Here is a 13,859-nt window from a genome sequence, read left to right as displayed (position 1 = left end):
TAAGCGAGACTCGGCGGGCAGGGGAAGGCCAGCTCAAGGAACATGGTGGAGGTTACACCTTTTTCTGGAAAGGAAAACCAGAGGGAGAACGGCGCCTTCATGGAGTCGGCTTTGCTGTCAAAAATAAACTGGTCGACCGCCTCAAAGACTCCCACTGCGGGGTTAACGAATGCCTCATGACTCTTCGCCTTACCCTATCCCAGAACCAATGCGCCACAGTCATCAGTGCATATGCCCCAATACTCGATGCAAAGGATGAGGCTAAAGAGGGTTTTTATTTCAACCTCGAGACATCCCTGTCTCGCGTCCCCATGGGCAACAAATTGATCCTCCTAGGTGACTTTAATGCCAGGTCAGCAAAGACACAGCCTTCTGGGGTGACGTGATTGGCAGAGAGGGGGTAGGGAAAGCCAACTCCAGCGGTACCCTACTCCTGACAAAATGTCTAGAACACAAACTCATAACCAACACCCTGTTCCGCCAGAAGGACAGATACAAGGCATCGTGGCAACACCCTCGCTCCAAACACTGGCACCTGTTCGACTATATCACCGTCCGAGCCAGGGATCGCAAGGATGTGCGCATCACCCACGCCATGACAGGAGCTGACGACTGCTGGACGGACCATCGCCTAATCTGATCCATCATCAATATAAACAAAGCAGAGGGGACAGCAGAAGCTGTGCTGCAAAAAAGTTAAGGCCGGGGCACTTAAAGACCCAGCTAAGAGAGCCCTACATAGCCAGTGTCTCACAGCTAATCTTGGGATTGCTACCAGTGCCACGTGCTAGTCAGAGTAGGAACAGCCAGTTGTCGTGGTGCACATTGGTACCAACGACATAGGTTAAAAAAAAGGGCTGAGGTCCTACGAGACGAATTTAAGGAACTAGGAGCTAAATTAAAAAGTAGGATCTCAAAAGTAGTAATCTCGGGATTGCTACCAGTGCCACGTGCTAGTCAGAGTAGGAATCGCAGGATAGCGCAGATGAATACATGGCTTGAGCAGTGGCTCAGCAGGGAGGGATTCAAATTCCTGGGGCATTGGAACCGGTTCTGGGGGACGTGGGACCAGTACAAACCGGACGGTCTGCACCTGGGCAGGACCGGAACCAATGTCCTAGGGGGAGTGTTTGCTAGTGCTGTTGGGGAGGAGTTAAACTAATATGGCAGGGGGATGGGAACCAATGCAGGGAGACGGAGGGAAACAAAAAGGAGACAAAAGCAAAGGACAGAAAGGAGATGAGTAAAAGTGGAGGGCAGAGAAACCCATGGCAAAAAACAAAAAGGGCCAATGTACAGCAAAATTCTAAAGGGTCAAAGTGTAATAAAAAGGCAAGCCTGAAAGCTCGGTGCTTCAATACGAGGAGTATTTGGAACCCAGGAGAGGGCTCTGAGCTAGTTAGAGTGGGTGAGAGCGCAGATGAACAGGACCCAAAGAAAGAATGCAAAAGGCAGGAGGCAACAGAGCAGAGTAGCACTGGGGTAAGTGTAACCACAAGGTGATAGGAAGGGACAATATGTATGAAGATAAAGGGGCTGCAGGAGGGGTCAAAACTAAAAATCATGACTTAAAAGCTAGTATTAAAGCACTCTACCTCAACGCACGCAGCATTCGAAATAAAGTAAATGAGTTGACGGCACAAATCATTACAAATGGGTATGATTTGGTGGCCATTACAGAAACGTGGTTGCAGGGTGGCCAAGGCTGGGAATTAAACATACAGGGATATCTGACAATTAGGAAGGATAGACAAGAAGGGAAAGGAGGTGGGGTAGCTCTGTTATTAAAGGATGATATCAGGGCAGTTGAGAGAGATGATATTGGCTCTAATGAACAAAATGTTGAATCACTGTGGGTGGAGATTAGAGATAGTAAGGGGAAAAAGTCACTAGTGGGCATAGTTTATCGGCCCCCAAATAATAACTTCACAGTGGGGCGGACAATAATCAAGGGAATAATAGAGGCATGTGAAAAAGGAATGGCAGTAATCATGGGGGATTTTAACCTACAAATCGATTGGTCAAATCAAATCGCACGGGGTAGCCTGGAGGAGGAATTCATAGAATGCATATGGGATTGTTTCTTAGAACAGTATGTTACAGAACCTACAAGGGAGCAAGCTATCTTAGATCTGGTTCTGTGTAATGAGACAGGAATAATAAACGATCTCCTAGTAAAAGATCCTCTCGGAATGAGTGATCACAGCATGGTTGAATTTGTAATACAGATTGAGGGTGAGGAAGTAGTGTCTCAAACGAGCATACTATGCTTAAACAAAGGGGACTACAGTGGGATGAGGGCAGAATTAGCTAAAGTAGACTGGGAACATAGACTAAACGGTGGCACAATTGAGGAACAGTGGAGGACTTTTAAGGAGCTCTTTCATAGTGCGCAACAAAAATATATTCCAGTGAAAAAGGGCGGTAAGAGAAGGGATAACCAGCAGTGGATAACCAAGGAAATAAAGGAGAGTATCAAATTAAAAACCAATGGTGGCCAAGGTTAGTGGGAAACTAGAAGATTGGGAAAATTTTAAACGACAGCAAAGTATGACTAAGAAAGCAATAAAGGAAAGATAGATTACGAAAGTAAACTTGCGCAAAACATAAAAACAGATAGTAAAAGTTTTTGCCGATATATAAAAAGGAAAAGAGTGACTAAAGTAAATGTTGGTCCCTTAGAAGATGAGAAGGGGGATTTAGTAATGGGAAATGTGGAAATGGCTGAGACCTTAAACAATTATTTTGCTTCGGTCTTCACAATGGAAGACACAAAAACCATGCCAAAAATTGCTGGTCACGGGAATGTGGGAAGGGAGGACCTTGAGACAATCACTATCACTAGGGAGGTAGTGCTGGACAGGCGAATGGGACTCAAGGTAGACAAGTCCCCTGGTCCTAATGAAATGCATCCCAGGGTATTAAAAGAGATGGCGGAAGTTATAGCAGATGCATTGGTTATAATCTACCAAAATTCTCTGGACTCTGGGGACGTACCAGTGGATTGGAAAGCAGCTAATGAAACGCCTCTGTTTAAAAAAGGGGGCTGACAAAAGGCAGGTAACTATCGGCCGGTTAGTTTAACATCTGTAGTGGGGAAAATGCTTGAAGCGATCATTAAGGAAGAAATAGCGGGACATCTAGATGGGAATAGTGCAATCAAGCAGACGCAACATGGATTCATGAAGGGGAAATCATATTTAACTAATTTACTGGAATTCTTTGAAGATATAACGAGCATGGTGGATAGAGGTGTACCGATGGATGTGGTGTATTTAGATTTCCAAAAGGCATTCGATAAGGTGCCACACAAAAGGTTACTGCAGAAGATAAAGGTACGCGGAGTCAGCAGAAATGTATTAGCATGGATAGAGAATTGGCTGGCTAACAGAAAGCAGGGAGTTGGGATAAATGGGTCCTTTTCAGGTTGGAAATCGGTGGTTAGTGGTGTGCCACAGGGATCGCTGCTGGGACCACAACTGTTTACAATATACATAGATGACCTGGAGGAGGGGACAGAGTGTACTGTAACAAAATTTGCAGATGACACAAAGATTAGTGGGGAAGCGGGTTGTGTAGAGGACAGAGAGAGGCTGCAAAGAGATTTAGATAGGTTAAGCGAATGGGCTAAGGTTTGGCAGATGGAATACAATGTAGGAAAATGTGAGGTCATCCACCTTGGAAAAAAAAAACAGTAAAAGGGAATATTATTTGAATGGGGAGAAATTACAACATGCAGCGGTGCAGAGGGACCTGGGGGTCCTTGTGCATGAATCCCAAAAAGTTAGTTTGCAGGTACAGCAGTTAATCAGGAAGGCGAATGGAATGTTGGCCTTCATTGCAAGAGGGATAGAGTACAAAAGCAGGGAGGTCCTGCTGCAACTGTATAGGGTATTGGTGAGGTCGCACCTGGAGTACTGCATGCAGTTTTGGTCACCTTACTTAAGGAAGGATATACTAGCTTTGGAGGAGGTACAGAGACGATTCACTAGGCTGATTCCGGAGATGAGGGGGTTACCTTATGATGATAGATTGAGTAGACTGGGTCTTTACTCGTTGGAGTTCAGAAGGATGAGGGGTGATCTTATAGAAACATTTTTAAATAATGAAAGGGATAGACAAGATAGAGGCAGAGAGGTTGTTTCCATTAGTCGGGGAGACTAGAACTAGGGGGCACAGCCTCAAACTACGGGGGAGCCAATTTAAAACCGAGTTGAGAAGGAATTTCTTCTCCCAGAGGGTTGTGAATCTGTGGAATTCTCTGCCCAGGGAAGCAGTTGAGGCTAGCTCATTGAATGTATTCAAATCACAGATAGATAAATTTTTAACCAATAAGGGAATTAAGGGGTATGGGGAGCGGGCGGGTAAGTGGAGCTGAGTCCACGGCCAGATCAGCCATGATCTTTTTGAATGGTGGAGCAGGCTCGAGGGGCTAGATGGCCTACTCCTGTTCCTAATTCTTATGTTCTTATGTTATGATGCGGAGATTTAACATCGCCTCCAGTGCGATAGTGCAGCATTTGGCCGCCTGAGGAAAAGAGTGTTCGAAGACCAGGCCCTCAAATCTATCACCAAGCTCATGGTCTGCAGGGCTGTAGTAATACCGGTCCTCCTGAATGGATCAGAGGCATGGACAATGTATTTAATGATGTCTATGCCCAGGCAGGCTTTTCTACCCAGCAGAGGGCGAACTGTCATACTATCAACAAACTTACAATCCAGCTTACACTTATAGTCACCATGTTGGACCAGGATTCGTACTTGTCCTCCAATGGAGAAAACTGCCATAAGCTACAGTCTCGATCTTAAGTGGTTCAACCGTTGCAAGCTTAAAGTCTCTGGTTTCTTTTTGGTATAGGTGAAGCGGAATCACATTACATTGTGCACCCCTGTCTATTTGAAATCTTAGGTAGTTGTCTGACTCCAGTTTAAGTGTAACACACTGTGAGTCATTCAAACTAATAGCACTGACCTCATTCATGACAAAGATTTTTTTTGTCCTTGGTTCTTCATCTCTTGCTCTAGCTGTATTTCTGTGTGCAAGTGATTCTCTTCCACAGCATTTTACTGCAAAATGGTTGGTTTTGCCGCACTTGCTGCAGTTTCCCAAAGGCAGGGCACAGCTCTTTTCTGTGGAACTGGTGTCTCTTTCCGCAGTTTCAGCACACACGAGTCTTTGGGGAGCCTCTGGCGTTGCCCTGAAGCTTGCCACTGTCGCGCTTTGGAGTCTCCTTGGCTTTCTGTATGACACTCACGTTCTGGCCACTTGAATCCCCGATGGCTATGAGTTGCACCACCATGCTTTCAGATACATGACAAATTTCGTCCGTCTTCAACAGGGTTAGTTTAGCCTATCGAAGTAGTCTCCTTCGCACCTTCATATTATCTGCAATCCCATGCACATGTTCATTTCAGAATATATCTTCTGGCATTATAGAGTGGAAATCGCAGCTTTCGGCGAGTTTACAGTGCTGCATGATGCCGGTTGTATGATTGGACAGTTTCTTGCATTCTCCTGTTGAACTTCTATCTCTCAAAAGGAACATTTTTGCATGGTTGGCAGTACTGAGAGAACTTGGTCAGGACCGATGCTATTTTGTCTCTGCCTCCATCCGTGGCCCAGTACGACCACGTGGAGCGGAATTCATGTGTGTAATACATATAGCTCCACCCACTGAACTACTGTGGCATTGCAGCCATTGTTGTTTACAACAATAAGGAAGGAACAAGTCATGTGACTGGGTCCCTGAAGTTATCAGCCATCTTAAAGCCTGTGTGTTTGTGAGGTTGTACTGAAAACATAACATTGTCGACGAAGGATAAGATAATCGGATAACCTAGCTGAAATTTTTGTTGGTGGATGATTCAGCCATCTGACAGAGAGACTTTAGTTTGATTAACAACTAAAAATCCAAGCACACTTGGCTGAACTGCCAGAGTCCAAATGCCCATGCCTATGAGAATAATAGGGTGCCTGGGGGAGTTTCAACGCGACCGTGAAAGTTTCGGAACATATGTGGAGCAGCTAGAAATGTTTTTCACTGCAAATGGTATCATCGAAGTCCCTGATGATGAAAACCATAACGGGGTGGAGTTGGAAAGAAAACAGGCTATTTTCTTAACTGAAGCAGGGTCCGAAGTGTATGAAACCCTGAAAAGTTTGCTTGTGCCTATAAAAGCCAAAGGACACATCACTTAAGCAAATTCTAACTAAGTTAAGACAGCACTACAGTCCTGAGCCCCTGGAAATTGCTGAAAATTATCGTTTCGGAATAAGAGATCAGTTAACCGACGAAAGTATCAGTGAGTATATTGCAGCATTAAAAAAGCTATCGATTCATTGTAATTTTGGAAACTTTCAGGACTGAGCATTACGTTACCGCTTTTTTGTGGGATGAAAAATGATGCGATCAGAAGAAAGTTATTGACAACTCCTAACTTGACTTTTGATTTAGCTTGTCAGACAGCTATGTCAATGGACATGGTCAACCAATATTCCCGAGAATTTTGTATCATTTCCAGTCATCAGACAACCGAGGTGAATTGCCTGCAGGTTAAAAGTAAAAGGCAGTTGGGCCCCAAGGTTTCAGCAACTGGCAAGGGTACAGAGCATTGATGTCATGCTATCGGTGCCTGGGACAACACATTGCTCAAAGTTGTCCATATGTGAAGGCAGAGTGTTTCTTCTGCAGGAAAACTGGGCATCTTGCAAAGACATGCCAACTGAAGAGTAAAGCAACTTTCAAAGCTATAAGTTGAAATCCCCAGAGACAACATAGCATGGAAGAAAAATAACAGGACATGGAGATTTTAGAGCTACACATCATCAGGAGCACGAGGGTAATTAACAGCGATTTGAAAAGTATCATACACGTAGATGTAGGAACCAAGATACCCATGGAAATCGACACTGGTGCATCCATGAGTGTAGTACCGGAATCGCTAACCTCGACAAATTGCGTGATTTCCCATTGGAGAAATCCAAGATAGAGCTGCGCGGCTACTTAGGAGAGAACATTCCTGTGGTAGGTCGTATCACCGTACCGGTGAAATACATGGATCAATTTCAGAGCTTGCCTCTCTTAGTAGTGGCAGGAGACAAGCCTGCCTTACTAGGAAGAGATTTTTCATGTTGAAACGAGATTTGCATCAAAAGATGATGTCATCAAGAAGTATCCGAAGGTGTTCTGCGAAACAGGCAGTCCGATCCAAGGCTTCAAGCTGAGTGTCAGGGTACAGAAGGACATTAGACCAGTTTACTGCAAGCCACGTCCCGTACCATATGCACTCAAGGTGAAAGTTGAGCAAGAACTCAAAAGACTAGAGACTGAGAACATTATCTCTAAGATAGTTCTATGTAATTGGGCTAAGCTTTTGTTGTACCTAATTCAGATGGTAAGGTAAGATTGTGTGGTGATTATAAATTAACTGTAAACCAGGTCTTAGAGGGTAATCTCCCCAATACATTGCCAAATGTAGAAGATTTGGTCAGATCTTCTCAAAATTGGATCTTACGAATGCCTACTTACAACTTGAACTAGATGAGGAGTCCAAGTCATGCTTAACTATAAATACTCATCCAGGCCTATATCAATTTAATAGGCTACCATTTGGAGTGCATTCCTCTCCGCCATATCCCAAGGGGTGATGAACCAGATTTTGCAAGGTATTGAAGGGGTAGTATGTTATTTAGATGACATACTAATTTCAGCACCAAACAGGCAAATTTATAAGATATTGAATAAAGTCCTCAAACGGCTAGAGAAGCACAGAGCATGAGTGACCGCTTGCAAGTGTGAGTTATTTCAAAACTCAGTGGGGTACTTAGGGTAGAGAGTAGACAAAGATGGTTTACATCCAACCAAGGGAAAGCTGGATGCAATCAGAAATGCACCCACTCCCAAGAATGTCACTGAACTTTGATCATTTTTGGGTCTTTTGAACTATTATGGGAAATTCCTATCAAATTTGGCTACAGAATTACATCTACTGAATGAACTATTGAAAAAACAGGTCCGTTGGAAGTGGTCAGAAGAATGCGACACAGCATTCAAAGAGTGTAAAAGTCAATTGGTAGAGAACACCACGTTACATAGAAACATACAAACATAGAAAATAGGTGCAGAAGTAGGCCATTCGGCCCCTCGAGCCTGCACCGCCATTCAATAAGATCATGGCTGATCATTCCCTCAGTACTCCTTTCCTGCTTTCTCTCCATATCCCTTGATCCCCTTAGCCATAAGGGCCATATCTAACTCCCTCTTGAATATATCCAATGAACTGGCATCAACAACTCTCTGCGGCAGGGAATTCCACAGGTTAACAACTCTCTGAGTGAAGAAGTTTCTCCTCATCTCAGTCCTAAATGACCTGCCCCTTATCCTAAGACTGTGTCCCCTGGTTCTGGACTTCCCCAACATCGGGAACATTCTTCCCGCATCTAACCTGTCCAGTCCCGTCAGAATCTTATATGTTTCTATGAGATCCCCTCTCATCCTTCTAAACTCCAGTGTATAAAGGACCAGTTGATCCAGTCTCTCCTCATATGTCAGTCCAGCCATCCCTGGAATCAGTCCGGTGAACCTTCGCTGCATTCCCTCAATAGCAAGAACGTCCTTCCTCAGATTAGGAGACCAAAACCGAACATAATATTCCAAGTGAGGCCTCACCAAGGCCCTGTACAACTGCAGTAAGACCTCCCTGCTCCTATACTCAAATCCCCTAGCTATGAAGGTCAACATACCATTTGCCTCCTTCACCGCCTGCTGTACCTGCATCCCAACTTTCAATGACTGATGAACCATGACACCCAGGTCTCGTTGCACCTCCCCTTTTCCTAATCTGCCGCCATTCAGATAATATTCTGCCTTCATGTTTTTGCCCACAAAGTGGATAACCTCACATTTATCCACATTATACTGCATCTGCCATGTATTTGCCCACTCGCCTAACCCGTCCAAGTCACCCTGCAGCCTCTTAGCGTCCTCCTCACAGCTCACACCGCCACCCAGTTTCATGTCATCTGCAAACTTGGAGATATTACACTCAATTCCATCATTTAAATCAATAATATATATTGTAAAGAGCTGGGGTCCCAGCATTGAGCCCTGCGGCATTCCACTGATCACTGCCTGCCATTCTGAAAAGGACCCGTTTATCCCGACTCTCTGCTTCCTGTTTGCCAACCAGTTCTCTATCCACGTCAGTATATTATCCCCAATACCATGTGCATTGATTTTGCACACCAATCTCTTGTGTGGGACCTTGTCAAAAGCCTTTTGAAAATCCAAATACACCACATCCACTGGTTCTCCCTTGTCCACTCTACTAGTTACATCCTCAAAAAATTCCAGAAGATTTGTCAAGCATGATTTCCCTTGTTAGTTAATTATGACACAGCTAAGGAGATCAAGCTAGCATAGAGTTGGGGCAGTGATCTCTCATGTATTACATAGTGGGGAGGAGAGACCGTTTGCTTCACACACTTTTGGTGCCAGTGAACGTAATTATGCGCAAATTGAAAGGGAAGCTTTGGCATTCATTTTTGGGGTCAAGAAGTTCTACAAATATTTGTATGGTCGTAACTTGACCATTGTTACAGACCATAAACCCCTGGTAGCAATCCTCCATCCAAAGTCCCCAGTTCCAACATTAGCTGCAGCCTGAATGCAGAGATGGGCTTTGATTTTGTCAGCACATACATGATATTGAATACAGACTATCAGCTGATCACAGTAATGCTGATGCTATGTCTAGATGGCCTTCCCCATCACAAGTTACACCCACTAGGAAAGAAGTGCTCTATGTTTCACACATTGAAGAACCGCCAGTCACAGCTGAAGAGATTGGTAAAGCAACCAAACGTGACCCAGTTATGTCAAAGGTGTATGATTACATCGCAAATGGCTGACCAAACCAGGTAACAGAAAAAGATTTTCATCCATTCTTCATTCGTAGAAATAAATTATCAGTCGATAAAGATTGTATCGTGGGGTGCAAGAGTGGTTATACCAAATAAATTCAGATCCAAATTCTTAGGAGATCTTCATGACCAGCACCTGGCAATGTGCTTGACCAAGAGTTTTGCACGCAGTTACTTATGGTGGCCAGGTCTAGATAAAGATATAGAGTATGTCGTCAGTCAGAGTACAACATATTAATTGGTAAGCAAGAAACCACCATCAGTATCATTACAGCCATGGAAATGGCCTCCCAGGATGTGGCAAAGGTTACATATCGATTTTGCTGAGCTTGAAGGACAACAATTGTTCATTGGGATTGATAGCCATTCGAAGTGGGTCGAGGTGTTTCCAATGCGGAAAATAACAAGTTCAACATTCAACATTTTGTGAAGATTATTTTCTTCATTTGGCCTCCCAAAAGAAATCGTTTCTGATAATGGACCATAATTTTGTTCAGAAGAATTTGCACAGCTCATGAGCAAAAATGGTGTGAAACATACCAAGGTTCCACCGTACCACCCTGCTTCAAATGGTGCAGCAGAGTATACAGTACAAATTGTAAAACGTGCCCTCATCAAGCAAATGTTGGATCCAAATCCAAAGAAACGGCAGTTGTCATTGGACTACAAGTTGCTAATTTTCTTATTACGTATCATAATACTCCTCATACAACTACTGGTAGAACACCAGCAGAGTTTTTTCTCAAATGACAGCCACGAACCAGATTCTCATTGTTAAAACCAAACTTGGCATAGTCCATAGAAGAGAAACCATTAAGACAGAAGGAGAATCATGATAGAGGTAAAGTAAAAGAGAGAAGTGCGAAATTAAATCAGAAAGTGAGAGTGAAGAACCATCACCTTAAATGGTTAAAGTGGTTACCAGGAAGAGTAGTGAAGATATGTGGTCCTCGCACATATTTAGTTAAGATGTTTGATCATGGACAGGTTAGGTTTGTTCACATTGATATTTTACCTACAGACATGGAAGGAGTTGAAGATTGGAATGAATCGATTATTTCTGACTTATTAGATAGTTTTGATACGTAAAATACCAGTAGCATATCCTACATCAAATATACTGGAAACAAGTCCAAGAGAAAGTCAGAATTTAAGTCTGAGTCTGAGTCAAGCAGATAAACAGTCTGAAGTTGGAGAGAGTTCAAATGTAAATCAAGGGCATCCCATGGAGGAAAACGTTCCTCAGGATCAGCCTAGAATGAGTCTAAGTTCGACACCATGTTTGCAAGGTTCTGCTCCAGAGTGAAGGTATCCTCTTTGAAACAGAAAACAAGTGGTTAAGCTTGATTTGTAAACATGGCAAAATAAGTCTATATCTTTTATGTATAACCATACAAAGTTATGTATGATGATTGTTTGTTATAATTACTTCTTCATTAAGGAGGGAGAAGTGTAATATATATAGCTCCATCCAGTGGACTGCTGTGGCATTGCAGCCATTGCTGTTTGCAACAAGTGGGAACAAGTCACATGACTGGGTCCCTGAAGTTATCAGCCATCTTTAAAGCCTGTGTGTTTGTGAGGTCGTACCAAAAACATAACGTGCTTCTTCCATAATTACTATGAGAAGTATCGCTACCTGCGCTCATTTCGACTCCTGGTCAAGCTTCGTCGCAAGGGCGTTACTTGACTCACTTCCACTTTTCTGCAGGATTTGCATTGTGGATATCAAGAGTCACAAGTAATGGTAGATCGTGCACCGCTTCAGTTTTCGCCTCACTGTCAAACCCATGTGATACATCAAAAAAAGAGTTGTTTTAAACAACCACTACCACCGCTGCCAGCATGTGTGATACTTCTTTGAGCTGTGAGTTGTTAGAAAGAGTAACAATGTTTTATTAAGCATATAACACAAATGAACTTACATGAGTTGCAGAAGCTCCACAAATCTGCAGCTCAACCAGACCACACAAATACAGCAGGGAGAGAGTCAGAGTGCTAGCAAGATGGGTACCGCGCGGTGCACTATGGGAGTCCTGGCAAGAAGGGCCAGGGTGCTGCGCAGTGCAGTGTGGGAGTCCTGGCAGATTGGGGTTGTTGCGACGCGCTGGATTATGGGGGTTTGTTAGGCCTGGCTCCGCTCGTTCGAGGGACAACTGCAGGTAGGGAAGGGGTGGAGGCAAGAGGTTTAAATTGGATCTAATTTACCGGGAAGAGGGGGGAAAGTTGGTGACACCAGAGGAGCAATGTCAGTGTTGGTGTCTGACCGGCGTTAAATGGCAGTTTATCGGGGCAAAGCCGCCACCATTTTGTATCAGATGTGGGGAAGGACGGGCTGGGAAAGTAAGTGGAGCGGAAGGAGCAGCAGAGAAACAGTCAAGACGACGGGAAGGGACAGCAGAACCGCAACTCACCTGGAACTGGATGGTTGTTTTGTGTCGAGCAAAGAAGCGGGCGTTGTTAGGGATACAGGGGCAGTGGATACAACAATTTTCTGTTCGGAGGGAAAATCCATAGCATCACAGAAATGATCAACACGGAAAGAGGCCATTTCGGCCCTTCGTGTCCGTGCCGGCCGGCAAAGAGCTATTCAGCCTAATCCCACTTTCCAGCTCTCGGTCCGACGACACTTCGAGAGTACATCCAAGTACTTTTAAAATGTGGTGAGGGTTTTTGCCTCTACTACCCTTTCAGGCAGTGAGTTCCAGACCACCACTCCCCCCTCTGGGTGAAAACATTTCTCCTCAAATCCCCTCGAAACCTCCTACCAATTACTGAAAATATATGCCCCCTGGTCATTGACCACTTTGCTGAGGGAAATAGGTCCTACCTATCCACTCGTATCTAGGCCCCTTATTATTTTATACACCTCGATAAGGTTTCCCCTCAGCCTCCCTCTTTTCCAAAGAAAACAAACACAGCTTATCCAATCTTTCCTAATAGCTAAAATTCTCCAGTACAGATAACATCCTCATAAATCTCCTGTACCCCCTCGAGTGCAATCACATCTTTCCTGTAATGTGGTGACCAGAACTGCATGCAATACACTCTAGCTGTGGCCTAACTAGTGTTTTATACACTTCAAGCATAACCTCCTTGCTCTTGTATTCTATGCCTCGGCTAATAAAGACAAGTATTCCGTGTGCCATCTTAACTACCTGGCCTGCTACCTTCAGAGATCTGTGGACATGCACTCCAAGGTCCCTTTGTTCCTCTACACTTCTCAGTGACTACCATCTATTGTGTATTCCTTTGCCTTGTTACCCAAAGAAAATGTCTCCTTGTTACCCAAAGAAAATGTCTACTCGCAGTATTCAAAAAGCAAACTCATGTTTGCTATTTAAAAGTACTTTGTTTTTCTCATACTGACTATGTTAAATTTGAAAAAAACAAAGCATTTATGCTGTAGTTGATTGCTATTTGAACCACAGTTGCCTTTGGAGTATTCAACTTAACACATTGTTCAATAAAATTCATAATTTATGAGAGGGTCCGCAAGTTTTTTTTAATAGATCTTGCAAAGCATTCCGTGTTGAACTTTTTAAGTGCATGCACAATTAGTTTTAAAGACAATGTGGGGGACATTTTTAGAAGCTCTAATGATTTATCTGTAGTCCCAAAGAACTATTACAGATAAAAAATAAAACAATTGGAGCCTCTTCCTGGAACTGTGTCTCTGCTTGTTTCCCTCTGTCTAATTCTTTGTCTTGCACTTTTTGGATTTGTTTCTCTTCCACTTTATTGCCTTGATTTTCTGAATTGCTTTTACAATTTTCTTTTGTGTGTTTATGTCTCTGGTTCGTTCTTCCCCATTTCTGTAAGAAAAGTAGTTACTTTCCCTTTGAAATCAATCTATATGACACATCCAGACATAGTTGCTATGGAATAAAAACAGAAAAGGCTGGAAATACTCAGCAGGTCAGGCAGCACCAGTGGA

At 43.7% G+C, this 13,859-nt stretch overlaps 1 protein-coding gene across 1 annotated transcript in view; it reads left to right on the top strand.

Moving 5' to 3' along the window:
* Window positions 1-12,012: 12,012 nt before the first annotated feature.
* LOC139262457 (matrin-3-like) overlaps window positions 12,013-13,859 on the top strand; it is a 64,721-nt gene continuing 62,874 nt past the window's right edge. Inside the window, exon 1 of the mRNA XM_070877643.1 lies at window positions 12,013-12,084. The gene's annotated coding sequence lies outside the window, so the exon portion shown is untranslated. The remainder of the gene's footprint in view (window positions 12,085-13,859) is intronic.

The sequence above is a fragment of the Pristiophorus japonicus genome, chromosome 4 (genome assembly GCF_044704955.1).
Source record: "Pristiophorus japonicus isolate sPriJap1 chromosome 4, sPriJap1.hap1, whole genome shotgun sequence".
In the NCBI taxonomy this organism is placed as follows: domain Eukaryota; kingdom Metazoa; phylum Chordata; class Chondrichthyes; family Pristiophoridae; genus Pristiophorus; species Pristiophorus japonicus.
Note: the sequence above shows the minus strand (reverse complement) of the source record. Positions and strands in the feature narration are given on the sequence as shown.